The sequence below is a fragment of the Phodopus roborovskii genome, unplaced genomic scaffold (assembly GCF_943737965.1).
Source record: "Phodopus roborovskii unplaced genomic scaffold, PHOROB, whole genome shotgun sequence".
In the NCBI taxonomy this organism is placed as follows: Eukaryota; Metazoa; Chordata; class Mammalia; order Rodentia; family Cricetidae; genus Phodopus; species Phodopus roborovskii.
This window is the reverse complement of record NW_026126576.1, coordinates 1,878,964-1,901,590: the sequence shown is the minus strand read 5'-3', so window position 1 is coordinate 1,901,590 and position 22,627 is coordinate 1,878,964. Positions and strand designations below refer to the sequence as shown.

At 40.0% G+C, this 22,627-nt stretch overlaps 1 protein-coding gene across 13 annotated transcripts in view; it reads right to left on the bottom strand.

The window, feature by feature from the left end:
• The window catches only part of Mitf (melanocyte inducing transcription factor), a 211,242-nt gene that overhangs the window by 144,974 nt on the left and 43,641 nt on the right, over nt 1-22,627 (bottom strand). The gene's annotated exons all lie outside the window — the stretch shown is intronic.

Below are 22,627 nucleotides of genomic sequence, written 5' to 3'. Positions count from 1 at the left end.
GCTCCAAAAGGATGCCCTTGCTTGAGTCACTCTGGTCTTCTTGCTGTTCATGAGCAAAACATCTTCCCCTACCATTCAAAACCTTGTTTTCTTACATTTTGTTTTTCTTTTTTGAAATACTCTTTCCCTCATCTTTCTCTGGATCACAATAAAATCTTGTGATTCTTAGGAAGACCTTTGTTAGACCATAACCAGACCAAATCTTCTTCTATGACATGTAACAGATTTTATAGCTATAAATTAATAACTACTATCCATTACTGACTTCATCTCTGCCTCCTTCATGGACTGAGAGCTTCATAGGACAGAGGCATTATCCGTTTTAAGCACAAGTCACCATCCCTCCCACTTTTCCTGGAACAGAATCTGTCTTCAGGTAACAACTTAAAGCAATTTAGAGCAGCCCATCTGACTCACAGAAATGCCCAACTGATCTAAAACATACATATTAGTTTTATTTCATGACTAAATGCCCAGGGATAAAGCATAGCCACTATATAAAGAAGTTACATAGTAATAGTTGAGTTACTAATGAGTATAAATATCTTAGGAAAGCATACTATAATCTTGTTTGAAACAGGGTCTTATCCCAGGCTTGTCTTGAAACTGCTATGTAGTGACAAGTATCCTTGATTTCTGACCTACCTCCTGCCTGCTGGGAATTCGGGTAAGCACTAGCACACCTGAGTTATGTCATGCTGAAAGTTAAAACCAGGCCTTTGTGCACATTAGGCAAGAACTCTATCGAGTGAGCTATGTCCCCAGCTTAGTATACCCTAATGTTAAACAGTGTATCCTATCAGTAAAAACAGATTCACTAAGCAGCTTTCCAATGTACCACATCACCCAACAGAGAGTACCATCAAGATTCCCTCAACTCCTGTCACCGTATTTGACAAAAGAACCACTGGGTTTAGCTACTAAATAAGAAGTATGTTAGGCTGACTCCAGAGAAGCAATATGGTACCCACAGCACTACAAAGTAGGTCACCAGAAGATTAACTGCTTTGCTGAGGTCAGTTCCTCAAATGCTGTAGAAAGAACATTGACCCAAATAAAGGAATCAATGTGGTTTATCCACTACAAAAGTTCAGCATGAAGTGTTTTCTCTTAATTGCCAACTTAGTAAATGAAAGTATTACCTATATGCATGTTGTTGTAGACAAGCCAGGTTCATCAAATTCAGCCATGCAGGTAGAATAAAGGAAATTACATTTTCATTTATTAATAGACTTTAATCAACATAAAAAGTCATTGCTTATCAATTGCCCTTGAGAAAGGAAAGAAAAAAAAATAAACAGAGGTCATGAAATCATCTGCTTTAGGCATTTGCCAGTATTTGCTCATTAATTCCATCAAAGCAATGACAGTTCGTGTGAATTATTCTTTAACTATATGTGTGAATCCCATATCAATCAGACTGAAGAGGAGATTCTCCAGTCACCAAAGACAAGAAAATAATATCCTAGCATTCCTCAGTTTGGATCCAAGCTTCTTAAACTGTGATTCACAAACTCACACGGGGTCACATCACTGAGGGTAGGGATTTCACAAAAATTTGCCAATGGTAAAAAGAGTTCTGAATTCGCATGGGTAACTTAATTTAAATGAAATTCATACTGAATGCGTGGTTTTTCTGGCAGAGCTTGTCGGTGTTGCAATGTGTGACTGTACTCCAGCCTTGGTTCTGACACAGTAAGAGCACTTTACAGCACACCTGCCATCACCACAGGCAACACCAACAAACTGTGCCTGAGACACAGGCTTAGAGTAGAAACGACTGGGTGTTATGGTTTAAACTATTTGACTGGACAAAATTTTGCTCTTTGGAAACATGATGGTTCAATTTCACGAAACAAAGACTTCAATGTTTTCCTACCTTTGTTCCCCAGCAATATCAAATTAGTATGCCTTTGGATTACATTGTGTCTTAATGGCTGATCTTTCTGATCTTCTAAACTGCTGTTCCAGTTGCTGACTTGTGCTTTTTGTTTTGTTTTGTTTAAAAGGCAATTTTTTGCTTGGGTTTACTTGGCCTTTTTAACAATTTCTGAAATGGTTCTAAAGAAATTTCTACTGTTTAAGAAAACACACCAATGCAAAACAAGAGAAAGCGGGGAATAGCCTTGAATGCACTGGTACAGGAGAAACAACTTCCTGAATAGAACACCAAGAGTACAGACACTAGGATTTATAATTAATAAGTGGAAACTCATGAAACGGAAAAGTTTCTGTAAGGCAAAGGACAATGTCCATAGGACAAAACGTCAGCCTATAGAATGAAAAGATCTTCACCAACCCTACTAGAAACTAGACATCAAAAAACAAAATAATCCAATTAACAATAGGGTGTAGAGCTAAATAGAGAACTCTCAACCAAAGACTCTTAAATGGCTAAGAAGCACTCAAAGAAATAATGATCAGCATCTGTAGCCATTGGGTAGATCATAATCAAAGTGACTCTGAGATTCTACCTTAACACCTGTCAGAATGGCTAAGATCAAAAACACAAATGACAGCTCATGCTAGAGAGGATGTGGAGCAAAGGGAACACGCCTCCATTGCTACAGGAAGTACAAACTTATACAGACATTTTAGAAATCAGTATGATGGTTTCTCTGAAAACTTGGAATCAAACTACCTCAAACCCAGCTATATTAGTCCTGATTATATACCCAAAGGATGCTTAATTATACCCCAAGGATACTCACTCAACTATGTTCATAGCAGTTTTATTTGTAATAGCCAGAACCTGGAAACAGTAAAATCATGTCAGTTAGAGGAGAATCTGGCCCAGCCAGAAATATCTCCCTGGGGACTTCCTCAAGACAAGCAGACCCCTGGACTGTTGTCCTCTGGGCTGAATACTGACAACAATCTCTACAGCCAAGATAAGAATCTCCAACGAAGAACCAGACAGAAAGAATGATAGCTGCCATCTTCAAGGGGAAACTGGGCATCAACATTCCCTGTGTTGCTCATTTTAGTGGCTTGCATTTTTGCCTGTCGGAAATACACGTGGAATCAAACTAGCAATAATTGTTCTTCTGAGTTCAAGTTCACAGGCTCGTGAAATCTTCAGGAAAAGAGCCACATCTTTAAGTCATTAGAATTGGCTTATTTATAGGGAAGCCTCATGGAGAATGAAGGTAAGAATCAAAGGCCCTATTGAGATAGCCTTCCCTAGATCTGCAGCTGACACTTTGTCTTAAGTCTTTGACTAGAATCATCCCCTTCATCAATGGCTGCGAATCCAGCCTGGAAGGTGACTGGAGCATGCATATCTGGACTCTTTGCATATGGCTTTGATGATCCACCTATAAAGGCCTAGAAAACTGTAACTAGGTACAGAAAGGGTTCAATGTATGCTTCCAGGAAAAAAAAAAACATTTAAATTATAAATTGAGGACTGATTTCCAAAGTTAAAGTTTTTCCTCTTATCCAGTGGATTCCTGGGCTGGTATGGGAGGATGGTGCTTGGCAGGGCTGGCTGGTGTGCTTGAGACCCCAAATTCAATCACTAATATTAGGAACTGGGAGATATTAGCAAACAAAGGCCTGACTGAAGAAAACAAAACAAACAAAAAACAAAACCAAAAACCTGGAACTGGAGAGATGGCTGGGGGTGCTTACTGTTCTTCCAGAAGACCCAAGCCCAGCACCCATATCAGATGGCTCCAATCTACCTATAACTCCAGGTCCAGGGGATACAGCACCCTATCCTGGCCTCATGGGCATCTGTACACATGTGGCATACTCTCATAAACACACACACACAGCTATAGAGACGTACATACATTCTCAAAGATACACACACATAGACAGTCTGACAGGTAGACACACACACATTCAAAAAAAATCTTTTTAAAAAAGAAAAAATTAAAACAATGAGAAAATGACTCAAAAGTTTTGTGCTATTCATATGTATTCATCCAAAATTTGCAAAACAGAACTTCCCATAATCAGTCTACAATGGGGAGAATAAATTACAAATCTACATATGTAGTCATGCAAGCCAAGTGTTTTTAATTCTCCAGGTATTTACTGTCTATCACATATCATGCTTTAGTGGTAAAATGCTATGAACAATGTGGCTATTTTCCCTGCCTTGATGGAATAAGGGAAGAAATCACAACAAACAAATACAAAAAATGATTGAAATACATGATCACATGTGTTCTTAATTTCTGTCAAAGAAAAGAGTCACTAGATAGAGCACCACATCAGAGAGTCAGAGCATGAGTCACTAATTTTTGGTTCGAGAAAAACAAAGCTGGAGAGATGGCTCAGCAGTTAAGAGTATTAGCTGTTCTTCCAGTGGTTCTGGGTTCAAGTCCCAGCAACCACATGATGGCTCACAACCATCTATAGTGAGGTCTAGTGCCCTCTTCTGGCATAAAGATTTACATGCAGGTAGAGCACCACATACATAAAATCTTAATAAATCATTTTTTTAAAAAAGAAAGGAAAACAAAGAATAATCTTTAAATAATCCAAATCAGAGGAAAACATAAGGATTGAGCTGAAACTATCAGACTACTATCAAACTTTTAGTTAAATTCAAAACAATCACCAAGATATTAGTTACTAGTTACTTTAAGATTTTAGTTTCCTGGGCTGGAGAGATAGCTCAGGGGTTAAGATTACTGCCTGTTCTTCCAAAGGTCCGGAGTTCAATTCCCAGCAACCACATGGTGGCTCACAACCATCTGTAATGAGATCTAGTGCCCTCTTCTGGCCTGCAGGGAAACATGTAGACAGAACACTGTATACATAAGATATATATATATATATATATATATATATATATATATATATATATAAAAAGACTCAAAGATACAAAGAAAAAAAAAAGATTTTAGTTTCCTTATGAATAAGAACAAAAAATTACAAATGAGAAAGATGTGGCATTTAGAAACATGTGGCAACAGACAAATTAGTTTTCTAATTTGAAATGCTTAGCTAAGAAGGCAAAAGGAAATTGTACACCCATTAAAAAGTTCCAAGGCAAAGAAGCTATGTCATAGCATTGACTCAATTTTCCTTATTAGTTTAAACAGGATAAGCACAGAGTCAGTGGTGGAGTCCTGTGTCATCTGTCTCTACTGAACAGCCAACACATGGCAAACCTGTATTGAGAACCTAGCCTCAGAAGTAGCAGCATACACCTGTGTAGTGAGAATGAGCTCTTTTCCTGAACAATAATGTGCTTGCCTGGCTCTGAAAAACAAAACACGCACTTCACAGCTTTGCAAATTCAAGGGACATGGTGTAGCTTGGCAGAATCTAGCTTGTATCAAGCCAACCCTCCACTCAGCCAAACTCTTCCACAGAGGACAGTCTCTGACCTTATAGGCCTCTCTGAAAGTCTGCAGTCTTGTGAAAAGCAGGAGTTGGATACAGATGCTAGGATCAAGAGAAAAGTCTTGCACATCTTCAGACCACAAATGGTAATGCACTTCTATAATGTTCTACAATGAACTTCCCAAGGTTATGGTGAAAACAACAAACCTAAGAGTAGTATCAGGTACCGGTGCCTACTTTAAAGAGATGTAAAAATAAGGATGCATTGTATGTTGGTCGTGAAAGGGATATTAGATGGAGGGGAACAACTAGGAGATGGTATGGCATCTCATAACAGATGCTTACTTGCTTTCACAACTTCACAAAGAGTTCCAGAATTTAGCTGTCCTACGAGTGAAGGAATCCAACTGCTGAGATAGTACATATGCATGTGAACTGTTTGAACTCTTCAGAGGTCACAGAGTGGCTGCAGAGAGTGGTTTGTGGTCCAGAAGAATGTAAGTTCTTCCACAAACACACAGGACATAAGCAGAGCACAGGGAAAATCTGTCTCATGGGCTGTCTTTTATTCAGACAAGAACGGAAATAAAAATGTAAGTACTGGCCCAGCTTATCCATGAGTATGCACTGTTGAAACAGGGACTTCCCGTCACCCAGGAAACGGTTTACCTCTTCCTCACTGTGGGAAATTTTCTGGTTAATGAAATAACGATGAGTTATTTTATGAACTCAACAGAGTTCATAAAAATAGGAACCACAGAAGTCAGTCTTGTTTTTTCATGATTTAAAATGAAAACTACTGAAAGTCAAAGCCTTCAAATCATTATTCTGAGAGGTGTGTGTGTATGTGTGTGTGTGCGTGTATGTGTGTGTGTATATGTGAGTGTGTATGTGTCTACCTGTGCTTTCTTCCTGTCATTAAAGCAATTTCTCTCAAATAGATATCTTAAAAAATTAGTCATTTTATTAAACCCAATCTTTTTGTAAGTTAATCTCAGATTTGCAGTAAAAATGATACTTTATGATACTTCCTACCAACACTACAAACCATTTCATATCAAGATAACATATGATCATCAACCTGAGAGCTGAGAAAACACTCACAGAAGGTTCTTCTGTCCCTAAACCTTAACCTCAATTCACAGTCTCCTGAGGGATAGGTCCATCCTAGAGCCAGTTCTGCAATGGGAAGGAATAATGAAACTACAGTTACACACAAAAGATTCACGAAAAGACGGGAAACTACAGTCAGGACTAACACTGACCCTCGCAGGATGAAGCCAGTATAGTTCATTTGAGCAGTTGGCTGATAGAACAAAAGCTGAAAGTAAACACACACTAGTGTGGGACATCCATCATGTGGGATAAGTAATCATTAAGGAAGAGCTCAGAGTTAATGACCTGTAATGAATTGGTAGAAAAATAAGTGATGAATGATAATGGATGGCTAGTCCCTCAGGTGTGTCCTATGTTTATTGCTTAAACGCTTTGTGACCATGTCTCTTCACAGACAGTCGCGTTAAGAGACATTGGTGGGGAGACTTGTCAAAAACTTTATTTTCTCCATGAGGTCTTGTGAAGAAATGTAACAATTTCAGTGAGTCTACGCATATTAATGAGAAAAGATGGTTCTAATACTATTGTTTTTCTCTAGAGGCCCACAACTCTAGGCCAGCGTTTCTCAACTTTGGTGATACATACATCTGGATCCAGAAACTCTCTATTATGAGGGGCCACACTACATACTGTGAAATATTCAGAAACATTCTGGCCACTGCTTACTAGATGCCTGCAGCATCCTGCATCCACTGTTTCAACAACTTAAACCTGTTCAGACATTGCCAAGTTTCTCTCAAATTAAACCTAGGTGAGAGGTGCCAATCCAGTCAAATCTCTTTGACTGTTTAAGCCTCATCTGTTTATATGAAAAGTGAAGGAAAGACCAATTTCCTCAAATAATAGCTGTATTAATTAAATTGTAAGAAAATTATAAACCTAACAATAAGGCTAATATTTATTGAGTTCTCCTTTATGTACTAGGCAGGATATAGATGAATAACTCTACCAACCTCACAACAGCAGGGACTGTGTGGTGCTCCTACTAGAATGTGATCATGAAACTGCCAAAGCCAAGATTCAAATTGAAAGACTTCAAGGCCCTTGGTTCTTACCTATCAAACATGCATGCCATGATCAACCAGCAGTGCAGTATGTTACCAAGTAGACTTCAACAGATACTCCTAACCTTCCAACACTGCTCACCTATTTCTTTTTCCTGAATAATCAGTTTAGTATGCCTTTCTAGGCTATATGAAATCTAGAAAAATCTCTTAAAACACTTCTGTAAAATATATCAAAAATGTATCTTTTTGTTCCAATCTTCTAAAGATTTCCTTCTGCCAGCTCTGTTAAGAACACTTCCCATCCCAAATATTCACCAGTTCCAATGATCTCAGCATTCAGCTGGCTTCTTTATCTTCCTATGATGATATGCACCTATACACTGAGCATGTGTGATGTGTTCCTTATATGTTACTTCCCATGATAATAGCCTTAGGTTGTAACAAAAATATACATTGTCATAAATCTTAAATTATCTTTTACAATGAAAAGGCCATGTACAGAACATTAGAGAGCTTAAAACAGAACTTCCACTGATGTTCTCTCTTTTTAAATACTAAATTATATATAATGAATGGGAAGAAAGAAGATCTGCCTATATTTAAGCTTTTCTAGCATGGGTGCTTTGGCCACCATGGTGCTTCATACACCTAAAACAAAAACATACAAAATAGTTTGTCCCAGCTTTCTACAGGATTTCAAGTACCTCAGATGGCTGGGCCATACAGGGACACTCCTTTCACACTACATAGCAAAAGTGTATATGGAGTGAAGATTTAAAAGGTAAGAAAAAGAAAAACTCAGTAACAGGGAAAAAGACATGGGAGAGGCACATTTATATGGTCGAGGCTTCTTTATCTTCCTATGATGATAGACATTTATACACTGAGGCCTCCCTTGGGAGCAACAATCCCAATTTTAAGGCAGTACCTACCTTGTTTATGGTTGTTATTATTTGAGATGGAGTCTTCTTACACAGCTCAAGCTGGCCTCAAACTCAGTTCCTTCTACCTCGGCTTCCTGAAAGCTAGAAACACAGGTATGTGCCACCATAGCTGCTTCTAATACTACTTTAGATTCCTTTAGTCATTGAGAAGGCTCATTTCAGTAAACGGTGCCAATAAAAATGACAAAAGCAGCATGCAAATTTTAAATGAAAGAGGAAAGGAACTAATTAAGGTCACCAAAAGCCACCATGAAAAAAGTAAGATATATTGGTCATTTCACATCCAAGAACAGAGAAAAAAAGAAAATAACAAGTGTTGACAAGGATGTGGAAAAACTGGGACCTGAACTTCTTAGACATCATTATAGAAGGAAAAACGATGAGCTATTAGGAAAGTTCCCAGCTGCTTCTCAGAGGGTTGAACAGCAAATAACCATATGAACAAATAATTCTACTCAGGCACAAAGGTTCATACCAAAACTTATGTAAGAGTTTCTGTCATAGCAGCATTATTTATGATAGCTAAAATAACGGAAGCATCAAACAAGTCAGCCAAGGAACATAAACAGTGTTCTCTAACTTAGCATGAGGCTACTACTTGCCCAGGAAAGGAGAAAGCAAATGTTGCAAGAAGTATGCTATATGAGAAATAGGCTGTATTAAAGAAATGAAGCACATAAGATCACAAATTGTATCATTTCAGATACTTGAAATATCCACTAGGCAAGTCTACTCCACAGAAAGTAGAGAATACAAGGAAGCAAACAGAGCTAACTGCTAAGAATGGCGGGTCTTGTTTCCCAGGCTGGAGTTATCCTCTAATTAGATTGCAGTGATGGCTGCCCAGCCTAGCAGACATACTAGAGACAGCCACTTTTAAATGATAAATTAATGATATGTGAATTACATCTCAGTTTTAAATGATGGCAAAATTTGGTGTGGTGGCACATACCTGTCCTCCCAGCATTTGGGATGCAATGGCAGGAGGATCAAGAGCTCAAGGCCAGTTTGGTTAAATGAGACCCTGATGGAGGGAAGAGGAGGGAGAAAAGGGGAGGGAGGGAGTAAATGAGAAAATATTAATAACTAAATGAGAAAACACGCAATACAGACATCAAGTGGCTCTTTCCTCTGAGAACATCTGAAAACACAGATTTCCTCTATGAAAACCATCTCCTGGTGCCTTAGGTGCCAGGGCACATGAAGTAAGAAACTAGCAAGGGAAACCCTACATAACAGACTACTAACCAAAAGAGATTAAGTCATGTTAGGTGCAGAGAACCACAAGAAAGACCTAGTGGGTTTTTGATTGAGCAATTAATACGACAGCCAAACAGAAGGGAGGAAGAAAAAGCAAGTCCTGGGAAAGAAAGGCAAAGGCTGGATGAATGTTCTTACCTAACTAATGTTGGTTCTTTGATCACTAGGGGGTATTAATCGTTAAATGGATTGTGAATCCCTGGGTGAAGAAAATGCTACAAATCAAGATCATAAACAAGCAAAACTCCCTAGGTGACAGACACACAGGTCAGAGAAATTCAGAACCACAGCAAAAGAAACAAGTCAGAGTCATTTCTCAGTCATTACCTATTTTCAGCGGTTCACAGCTATGTCCTGCTCATCTTCCCTCCTTCTGACCTGTAAGCTTGTGAACTTTCATGGCCCCCACCCCACCCCATGGAGCCTCAAACAGAGGGAATACCTGCTTTCTCTAAGTGCATCCCCTCCAGTACAGTGCCCACACACAGGCTTTGCTCTCCAATGTTGCCCAGACAGGTCCCATAAAAACAATCTTCATTCCTTCATCAAATGAAAATTTCAGGGACTCACCAAGGACACAGTGGCAATCCAAATCTGACATCTCTGCTATAAGAATACCTACAGGCTAGATCATGGGGCAGTCACACCAAGGGACATAAATTAAGAAGCAGCCTGATTTAGTAAAAGGCACAAACCAAGTAAATACAAAGACACCTGAGAGCTCCAAAAGAGGGAACGTTGGAGAATGGGCAGAAGAGTGAATGGAAAGAAGTCAGGATGGTTCCAATGAGAAAAACAGTGATTAAAACAGAACATCATAAAGCCCAGGGCAAGAAAGGAAAATAGTGCTTTTGAAGGAGTAAGGGAAGTCCACTGTACCAAAGTACTAAGAAAACTGAAAGGAGGCAATGTGAGGGATGGGGAGAGTGGGGGAAAGCCAGATGGTTCAGGATCTTCTACCAATGTAGGGCCAAGGGTTAGAAGGCAGCTACATTTATCCAGAGGGAGGGAATATCAGATGGCCTATGGGAACAAAAAAAAAAATGAATGATACATGGATAAGCAGCCAAATCATAAGAAAAACCAACACCATAATTATGCCAGCATCTATTATTTGATGAAAGCTTATTATAGATGCCCAGAACGGTGCTGTTTAAACATATGATCATTATTTCTCACAACAGCCTTGGGTGACACACATGTGTGGTCTTCATTTTGCATATGAGAAAACTGAGACTCACAGGAGCTTAAGTCACTCAGTGCATTCTTAGTCATATCATGCAGCTGGCAGGTGTATACAACAGGAACTAAATAAACTCTCCCTGCCTTTCTGTGATAGCTATTCATGGTTGTCAACTTGACTGCCGCTGGAATTAACTAAAACTCAAGAGACTGGGTACACCAGTGATGGGTTTTTCTTGATTTAATTATTTGAAGTTGAAATACCCACCCTAAGCCTGATCTTTTGAGATAGGAAGACCCACCTTAAATCTGATCCATACTTTCTGGTGGCAGCCTACATAAAGGATAAGGAAGAAGGGAGCGTTCTCTCTCTCTCTCTCTCTCTCTCTCTCTCTCTCTCTCTCTCTCTCTCTCTCTCTCTCTGCCTACACACCCCTGCTCTGGCTAATCCATTTCTTCACTGATATTAGAGCCTACTTCTGTGGAATTCAAACATATACTGAAAACCAGCTGAGACATCCAACCTTGTGGAATAAACAACTACTAGATTCTTGAACTTCCTGTTGGAAGACAGTCATTGTTCAACTAACTGAACCACAGTCTGTAGGTCACCCTAATAAATCCAAGTATTATATTTATATTATATATAAATGTGTATATATGTATATATCTATACTATATGTACATCTATATATGTGTATATACATACACACACACACATATATATGTATATATACATATATACATATATACATATACATATACATATACATATACATATACATCATATACATATACATATACATATATATATAAAGAGAGAGAGAGAGAAAGAGTCATTCTATGAGTTTATTCCTCTAGGGACCCCTGACTGATACACCTGTCTACTCCTACTTCAGTTTCCTGCCCACACCAAGAATGAGAACAGCAGCTCTGTGGAGCCAGGAACAGTGTTTGACCGGTTTATACCCACCATGTTTTCACATCTTCTCAACAGCTGTGTAATATGAAGTCCCCTTTACAGATGGAGAGACTGAGGCAGTGTCAACCAGAAACATAAAAGTGCCAGGCTTTAAAAGTCACAGGACTGGAATTTGGGCCACCTAAACCAATAAAGCTGTGGATGATCCTTCCTCATCCATTTGGGTGATTATTAATTGAAAACTAAAACTGGGGCACCATTCTATCTGTGGTCAGTTTAAAGCCTTTGAAAAAATGTAAAACTGATGTTACTTCTGCAATCATCATTCATAATCTCGCCCCCACGGTGTTGGGAGTTCCTGATTCATATCACTGCATGTCACCTCATAGTGACAGCTCACAAAGATGCAGATAGCTTGGGCTACAAATAAGAAGTGTGGACAATTTCTACCAAAAAGGTCAGAGGACATGGCAGTAAGTAATCCACATGGAGTCAGGAGTCCTCCCAAAATGGAAACTTGAAATAGTGGTACCTGAAAACTGAAAATAAATGCTATTTTTCAATCAGATTGTCTATCCAAAATCTAAGAATACAGAACTGGGGGTGTAAGTAACTCAGAAGTAGAGCACTTTCATAGCATGGGCAAAGCTCTGAATTCAATGCCCAGAACCATGAAAATATAAACAAACAAACAACACAGAGAAAATGTATAGGAATGGGAGAAAGTGAACTACACTCCTGAATCCCTAATGACTCCACCATGACCCTCCCCTTCAAAAGTATCACATGGCAACAACATTTAAATGCTTTCTATTGTTTTCCAAGAAACCTACCAAAGGAGAAAAGGCTTTCCTATTAGACCAAAAGGAATGTTCATTTCCTGCAATTTATTCATTTCTCAGCAATTATTAATGAATGATTTTTAGTATAAGCAAATGTGTCAATAAACCATCATGTATGAGTTGTAGATAGTGCCTCCCAAGCAAACCAAACAACTTCTCTAACAATGCGCTATGTGTACAGGTTTAAAAAGCAAACAACAACAACAAAAACCCACTTGGACAAAAAGATTGCTTCCTAAGATCTCCCAGTGGGCCCATACTTGACTGACAGGGCAAGTGTAAGGCCGCTTCCCATTTAGACATGGCAGGAAGCTTGTTCGAAGAAACTCACATAATCAAAGATGCTTTGTTTGGACTGAAATACCCTACAAATTCATGCATACTGCTTTAAAAAATTATCAATTTACACAGGTGTCAGTTCTCGTGTGTTAGAGTCAGAAGCAAAAGAAATTAATTCTGTGGTTCCTGCAGCCTCTGCTTAGGTGGTCCCAGGCCCTCTGCTTTAACTGTGCAAGAAGGTGGGTGCTGAGCTTGTTGTCAGGCAACAAATGCGGCCTACATAAAAAGTCAGTCTGTCCTGGGTTGTGTTTCAGGAGGATTCTAAAGAAATGGTGTGTGGGAACCCCACACCTGCAGTGTATCCAGGTGGGACAAAGGCTTTAACACTAAAACTATCTCAAGACACTCCTACAGACACCAAAAACAAACAAATGAAAAGCATCAGCAACACCAAAACTGTAAGATTAGGTTCTATTTTTAAATCAAGAATGATACACCATACACCATAGCCTCAAATAAGCTGTGCTAAAACCCAATCAACAAATATACAAAAAGGTTTTTTTTTTCCATAACAATGCATATGATTTACAGTGTATGTGTCTCTAGTTCTATATAGATGGGCACAGTGTGTATGTGAATAAAAAAATACCAGAAAACACAGATATTCTAAAAATATATACTGTGGGGAATGGAGAGGTTGATAGCTCAGGGGTTAAGAGCACTATGCAGAATACTACCAAAAAGCTCAAGACATGAAGAACAAATATAAACAAAAGATGAGACAAATAGTCTATTCCTGAAAAGCCCCCCACCATGCAAATAGAAGTGTCTACCATCCATGAACACCATGCATGCACAGGACAGCAAGGAAGCCAACGCCCAAAGTAGTGAGTAAGGAGAGTCAGTAAAATGTGTGTGTCCATGCCTGCATGGCCCCCTGCACCCACGGCTGCAGGAATCACAATCTGCTGGCATTCCGCAGCACTGCAACCCTCACAGATGCTCTGCTATACTGAGGAAGCGACTGAGAACAAATACCACGGAGTTCAAAACAGGTGGAGCTACATCAGAGTGATAGATGATAGACTATGGTTTCTTCCTGACTGAGAGGCATACAAGGGAGTCTTCTACAGTGGTGAAACCCTTCTAGTTGTTAACTTGAGCAGTAGGTGCGTAGGTTCCAATCTGGGGTAAATACATTGATAAATCAGAGGTGTACTCTGGTGTGTCCAGATGACATGGCTATTTTTTTACACAAATAGATCTTCATGTTTATGTTACTTTGACAACTGAAACACCAACCAAAGACATGACACGTGGCTCTCAATTATTCTCACTCACCAGGAAGACAAGCAGAGCAGTCACAGAGTATCAGGGACTCTTTATAGTAGGCTAGTTGGCAAGGGCACTAAGTCAGTAAGTCACCTAGCCACCTGGCCTACTGTAAAAACAAACAAACAAAGCCTTAATAAGATGTCACACTTTTAATTATAGGCCTGATGCCAGATTTGTTAGATATAATAACACACACCCTCTTTTAATTAAACAAATCACCTAAATAGCCACTTGTAAAAAATGAAGAAACTTAAAGGATGTATACCTTCTCACAGAAACAAGAGCATGTGAAGAGGGCAGATTCCCCTGGGATCCTCTCAGGTAGGGCTACGTCAGTGGAGGCTAAAAGCTGGGAGACTATGTAGTAAAGTAACTAGAGGAGAGGGCAGAGGTGACAGCTGACTGACATCACTACATCCTACACACTTCATGTGTCCACAATGACCTGGGCAAGACAATGTGAATTATTTGAATCTCCATTTGGATATAAGTGTTGTGAATAAAATGATGGAATTCCTGTGCTGTTTCTGTGGCTACATGAGTAGGTAGGTGTTGCCTCAATGACAACCAGAAAATACTCAAATTCCTGATAATGACACTGAGAACTTTATAAACAAAAAACACTGCTCCTAAACACAAAATATAAAATAATTATTTTTAGTGTCAAAGTGTACAATGGAGCTAACCAGAGGACATTATTCAGAACACAATACTGAATTTATTTTCAAGAAGCCACATGGCTTTTAATGAGAAATTGTTCTGAGAAACACATTGCAACTATATCACTGTGCCTTGAATATCATTGATAACTTTCTGGAATTAAGATGGTTCCAGTGTCACCAGGCAATACAATCTGACAGGACCACTGTCATGTATCTGGCCCATTATTGACCTAAGTGTCCTTGTATACCATGTGGCACCACTGTGTGGAATGAGGCTCATATCATCTGGTGTAGATGGATATATAAGAAAAGTAACTTCTGCTATATATCTGGTTTTTCTGTAATACACACTTGATACACATCACACTGTTGCTTCTCAACCAGCATCATCCCCACTCCGGAGAATATCTTAGCATGTCTACAGAAACATTTTGGGTTATCCCAACTTGATGCGGTTTAGAAACACACTAGAAAGGGGTGCTCTTGGGCATCCTCTGACACAGGCTAAGGCAAAAAAAAAATGAAAGTGTTGTGGTCAAGAAATGCTATATAATAGTGCAGATGGGCAAAATGCAAGGATTCCAGAAGGTCCATTAGCAAGTTAGAAATTGTACAGACTAGTGAGTGTGGGGAGTAGAACAAACTAGAAAGTGGTATATATAAAAGCAAAAACAAAAAGAAATCCTTTAGTCCTACTTTAAATACAGTCAAAATATGCAGTACTATGTATTTCAGCAACTGGATAAACTGAACCATCTGAGTCTATCAGTGGGGACTTACATGAATAAACTATAATCAAATAACACTGTGAAACATTTTGCAGCCTGGAAAAATGGTGATTTTTTTTTTACATTTTTAATTAAAGTATAATTACATCACTTCTACCCTTTCCTTTATTCCTTTTAACCCCTCCCATGCTCCCCTTCCTCACTCTCAAATTAATGGCCTTTTCTTCCATATATATATATATACATATATATATATATACATATATATATATATATATATGTATATATATATATATAGAGAGAGAGAGAGATCCACATTGAACATTGACTACCTTACTGCCCTGAGCATGGTTCACGATTATTGAAACATATACATGACTAATATACACACGAACATGTCTATAAACATAAATATATAAATACAGCCTGCTAATAGTTTGGTGTTGCTTGTATATATACATTTCATTAATGACCACACTGTATTATATTCCAGCATCTAAAGCTCAGGGAACATCATGGGTAGAGGGTGAAAAGTTGCAAGAAGCAAAAAGCTGGGAAGTCTGTGTGAGATGCCCCTGAGATCAAGAGCATGACTGTATACAGCCTGAGCACATTCCCCTGAACATCCACACAGCAACACTGTCCACATGCTGCTTTCTTTAAAATAACAGGATCTGGGGTGAGAAGGAAGGTAGATAACTTACTTAAACATTAGTATTCTCTTGGGATCTCAAGGCCCTAGGAAATAAACTTGGGCTTAAGAAAGGGAGGGGGGTAACCAAGAAGAGAAGAAGGCAGCACATGAAAGAGGAAGGAAAGCATTCTGTCCTTCCTGTTTTCACCAGCCAGTGCTGCTGCTGGTCAAGTCAGTGCAGAAAAGCAGGGAAATAAAACCAGTGCTCCAAACATCTGGCCAGAGCCTCAGGCCCCACAGCAGAACAGTAAGCCCCCACTGCAGGCTTGCTTTGTCTTGCTGATTTTTGTTTTCTTTGGAGTCTCACTAGAGATTTGTGGGATCCAGGGCAGCCACATCAAAACAGAGACACTGGCTGTTCTGAATGACAGGCCAGCATAGACCTATCTCTCCTCAAAGATCAGCTCTCAGCACACAAGATCCTCCTTAGCCAAGGCTCATTTCCAGAATGTTCTCTCCGTTCCCTGATCCTGGAAACAAGGCCTCCTCCAGGTCTGCTGATGATTACTCAACGTATTAGGCCATGTTTCCCAGGTCCTAATGCACAAATAAAGGAAACTCAGAATGCGACTCACAGGCATTTCTAATGTCTTATGCATATACAGTTATGCACACACTTGGATGTTGTGGTGGATAGAGTTTGTATTAATACATAGTTGTTATGTTTCCTAAACATGCTGGATATAGGAAACCTATTTTAGGACAACAGAATAATCATGTTTACAAGATTTATTTATTTGGAAACTTGGGCCAGTTTCAACCCTCAAACAGCCAAAATTCTCGTGTGTGTGTGTGTGTGTGTGTGTGTGTGTCTGTGTGTGTGTGTGTGTATGTGTGTGTGTCTGTGTGTGTCTATATGTTGTTCTTAGCATGTGCATTCAGGAGCACATGCCTATACACCCATATATGTGTGGAGACCAAAGGAGGATATCCGATGCCCTGCTCTGGGGTCTCTGGACATGGAGCTAGACTGGCAACCAGTAAACCAAAGTGATACTCATCTCTATTCCCCAAAGCACTGAGGTTACACCGTGGGTCAGGGATTTAGGTAGGTGCTAAGGATTTGAACTCAGATTCTCAGGCTAGCAGAACAAGTGTTCTTATTCGTGGTGCTGTTCTTTCCTGTTGCTGTGAAAAAGTACCACGACAAAGACAATTTGTAAAAGGAAGAGTTGATTTGGAATTATGGTTCCAGAGAGCTAGAGTCCATAATGACAGGGTGGAAGGAGCAGGCAAATGTGTTGAAGAGAGCTCACATCTTCAACCATGAGCACAAAGCAAAGCTAGTCCCTACTAACATACTTCCTCCAGCAAGGCTACACTCCCATATTTCCCCAAATAGCACCACCAACTGGGGACCAAGTATTCAAATGTCCTAGACTCTCAGGGAGGGAATTGTACCTAGGCTCACCACACCCACTAAACCACCTCCCCGCCAGGACCTTTACAGTTTGCTTCACAGCCATTGTCAGCTTTCCTGGGTCTCTGGATCTCTTATTATGCAGAATTACTTTAGACGTTTTGCACATGAAAAGACTCACCAAACATGAATATTGTCTTCTTGTTTACAAGATAATGATTTATTAGCATACTATTAATCCAGTACCTGTAAAAGAGCCTAGGAAAATATATGCATCTTTTCGAAATTACAATCTCAAAAAACTCCATCCACTCTCCTGTAAGACAATGAACAGCTTGGGGAGCCCTTTGGTGGCTCTGGAGCCTCCTTTCATACAAGAGTGGAATGGCAGTTGTGGAGGGTACACAGTCCTTCCCCAGTCCTCTCCCAGGACTGCAAGGACAGGTGCCAGTCACACCACTTCCCCTTCTTTGCTGGCCGGCTTGAGACCCACCAAAAAGCCTGAAAGTTAATCCATCTACATTTAGAATATGACTCACAGGACAGTATGTGTTGCCTGCCAGATGGCAAAGGGAACAGGGAGTGTCAGTCTGTGCTTGTTCCTATAGAGACCTGCGGTCACATTATATTAAGACATAAGACAGACCAGAACACTGAGTGACTCTGAAACATGGAGAGTGCAGAGCTAGCATTGTACCTGCCATTGGGGCCGGGGAAGGCATTAGAAATGAAATGAAAGGGTTTGCTATTTCAAGAGCCCCCCCCCCTCCTTTTTTTTTTTTTTTTTTCCTTTTTAGCTTTATTTGTGTTGCATTGGTTTTTGCCAGCATGTGTATCTGTGTGAGGGTGTCAGGTACTCTAGATAGAACTGGAGTTACAGACAATTGTGAGTTGCCATGTGGGTGCTGGGAATTGAACCTAGGCCCTCTGGAATAATAGCCAGTGCTTTTGTCTGCTGAGCCATCTCTCCAGCCCCCAAGGGTTTGATATTTCAAACATACAAATATTGAGGCCACTAAGAAAGAAGAGGATTGGAGGGATGAAAAACAAAACGCCAGCTGTTTTCTCTCACATAACATATGTGTCATAGATATGTGTGTGTAACACAAAGAAGCAGATGGAGGAATATTATTGGGGGGCAAGGAGAACAGTGGGAGGATAAAGGAGGAGGAAGGTAGCATACAAATATGAGGAAAATGCAATAATACAGAAATGACATAATGAGAACCTTCATTTGATAGAAGGCTTTTATTTTAAAACTTACTAAAGCCAGTACATGAGGACTGGGCCCAGAACAAGAAAGGGAGAACTGTGGTCTGAGTTCTTCTTACCCCATCTTTTTAAGCTCCATGTAAGTCATAGGTTGTCAGCAGCACACTATAGGTCCATGTGAACATGTGTGTCTGTTCTTGCATTCACTATGCAAGTTCAGGGTAACTCCATATAAGATGTTCCAATTTCCAAATAAGGCACTTACATCAGTACCATGAGACAAAGATAATTATTTAAAACGGAGATTTGAAAGAAATCAAGCAACAGAAAATTTTACATCTTAGTCATTTTTTATTTTGCTCTCTCTCTCTCTCTCTCTCTCTCTCTCTGTGTGTGTGTGTGTGTGTGTTATATGCAGATATATGCACACAGGTGCAGAAACTCTTGAGTGCACAAAAGCCAAAGAATGTAAGATATCTTACTCTACCCTTCTCCACCTTATTTTCTTGATACAGGTCTCTCGTTGAACCTGGAGTGAGGTCAGGGAGCTACACTAATACTCCTGTCTCCATCTCACACAGTGCCAGGGTCACAGGCACACACAGCCATGTCAGGTTTTGTGGGTGATGTGGATTTGAACTCAGAGCTGCATGCTTCCAAAGCAAACACTTGTATCCATGGGACCATCTGCCCTGCCCTCCTCTTGGCCATTTTTAAGACTACAGCTCACCAGTGTTAAGAAGATTCACAATACAACAGTGAATCTAGAACCTTTTCCTCTTGCAAAGTTAAATGACATGCATTAATCATTGACTTCAGTCTACAGAATAATAAATGGGGTTATATAGTGTCACAGTGAGAGTATCACATCAGTATAATGTCCTCAAGACGCACCCATGTCATAATACATATCAGGACTACCTCCATATTTTTTTAAAGACTAATACCTACAGTATATGTAACTTGTCTGCTAGTTGCTTCTGCCTGTTAGCTATTATGATCAAGAAAATGGGTGTGAAATCTCTCTCTGGATCCAATTCACTTATATTTGTGCCCAGAACTGAAGTTGCTAGATCATGTGGCAGTTCTATATTTAGTCTTGAAAGAATGTTGATACTGTTTTCTATGGCAGTTGCTCCATCAAAAAATGATCCACTAGCAGTGCCCAGGGTCCCAATTTCTCCACAGCCCCACTAATGCCTTCTCCTTTCTGAAAACACAGCGATCATCCTGATAGGCATGAGATAGTTCATCACCATAGCCTTGACTTGCATTTCTCTGAGGACCAATGATATTCAATTGCTTCACCTGCTTGTGGTGTCTGCAGATGATCTCTGGATGATATAGCCCTTTGTCCATTTTGGTAGGATTATTTTATTTGTTTCCTTGTTATTGTCAAGTTGCTTTTTTTTTTCCCTACGTGGGAATGCATATTCATAGGCACGTATGAGTACACACATGTGTGAAGCCAAGAGGTTGATGTTCCAGTCTTCCTTAATTTCTTTCCACCATATTGTGAGGCAAGGTCTCTCACTGGAGCCTAGAGCTCACTGATTGGTTAGTTTAAGCAACCAGCTTGATACTAGAACCCTCTGTATCTGCTTTTCAATTACTGCTATTGCAAGTGGCCACTATGCTTACCCAGCAAACATTCTACCTAAAGGGCTGCTTTCCAGGCCTCTTCATGGAGTCTTGATCATAGCTCTTCATACGAGACATGATTTGAACCAATTTTCTGCAGCCCCTCTGCACTCAGTGAATTATGTCCAGGAAGTTGCCTGTAACCCCAGCATTATTTAGGGTTCTTAATGTTTTCTTCTTGGATTCATATCATGTTGGGCTTTGTAACTTTGGTGTATGATGGAAAGTAAGGATCTAGTTTCAAGCATTTGTGTGTAGATATATGTTTTCCCATCCCCATTCACTGTGTAAGCTGTCTTCTTTATGGAGTAGTCTGGGCATCAGTGGGAAGGAGGACTTAACAGCTGACCTCTCCATTCAAGCTGCTTGGCCTAGTTGTGTCTTCATATCAGTAACAGATTTGGTTACTGGATATTTGTAATGTGCTTTGAAATCCTGATTTGTGTGCACCCTCCAACTCTGTGCTTCACTTCTCAAAACCATTCCGTCTCTTCCGCAAAACACAGTTTTAGGCTACAGTATTTCAGAGTCAGGTTTTCCCTGGGTCCAAGCTGGTAACTGTCCTCTTTCTATCATCCACATGACTAGAAGGCAGAGGCAGGAACATCAGAAGAATTTATCAGCAGAGCACAGAGTCCAAAAACTTCCTGACTCAGCTTTAGGTGAAGACACTCAGAGCATCAGGGTTTTGCAAGCCAGGAGGAACTGAGGTTAAAGGCACAGATCCTAGAGTCAAACAAAATTGGGTTCAGGGCTCAGCATGTAAAAGTGCTTGCCATGAAGCCTGAAGACCTGAGCTGATCACTTGAATCCCTTGTAGGTAGAAGAAGAGAACTAGCTCCCCAAAGTTGTCCTCTGACTTCCACATATGTGCACCCCTTCACATCATAAACACACACAAGTCATTATCATCATTATCATCAACATATAAACAAGTTGTTTGTTTGTTTTTTAATGTTGGAAACTGGGTTTAAGTATTAGCTTTGCCAGTTTTTGTCCACATCGCCTTGTAAACCTTTCTTCACATTTAGTTCTCTCATTTTCACAATGGAGACTGCACAGCACTCACCTACAGCACTGAACACAGGGCTTGTCTAGAGCACAATGGGTAGTGGGACTTTGGCCACCATCTCATTACCATTGCCTTTCAGTAACCACGATTACAATTTCATCCCTAGTTTAACTTTTAAAGACTAAAAATGTAATGTCATGATGGTCAATGCCAGATACAAGGAGCATTCCTGAGATCAGAAAGACAAGAGGAGTCCACTGAGGGCAATTACACTGCCTTGGTGAAAGCTGGGTTCACAGGCACACAGCACAGAGAAGGGAGGGGGGAGGGGAGGGGAGGAAATGAGAGGGGAGGGGAGGGACACGAATCAGACACATACTCAATGTAGTGCTGGACGAGTTCAAAACCCAAACCACCAAGACTTTATAAGAAGCAAACATGAATACAAAAGGCTGCTGCTGCCAGCCAGGTGCATTCACCATTAAATCTTGGCCTGGCCTTAATTCATCAAAGACCAACTTCATCAATAACCACAGATATAACAAAAACCCACTGGGTCACTGTTTAGAATTATACCCACGCTTGTTGACCTTTCAATAACACCCTGCTTCCTTCTAACATCCACTTCTTTTGGTGAAGCTCACTCCACCAGAGATCTACAAGAAGAACATCTGTACTCCAAGGCCTGAAAAAGTGCTGACAACTGCGAATAGGACTCATGGCTGACTGCTAAGAACATGCTTCTCTGCTGTTCTGATAGGTCTTATAAAATCTCAATCTCTCTCTCTCTCTCTCTCTCTCTCTCTCTCTCTCTCTCTCTCTCTCTCTCTGTCTCTCTCCATCACTCTCCCTCTCCTTAACCCTCTGAGGAAACGAGCAGTCATAGAAGTATTTAGTAGATATCACGACAGGAAGTAAAGCCAAGAGCAAAAAGTGGATCAGAAACCAGGTCCCAACCAGCAACCTCTGGATAGAACCAAGAACTCAGGACTGGATGGACTGAGCACCTAAATGAATTAGCAAATCTCTGATGTTTCAATTTGCCTTTGTCACTTATACCAGAATGACTTTTAACTTGACCAAGCCCTAATTCTAAAATAAAACTTGTAAATAACACATACTTCTCA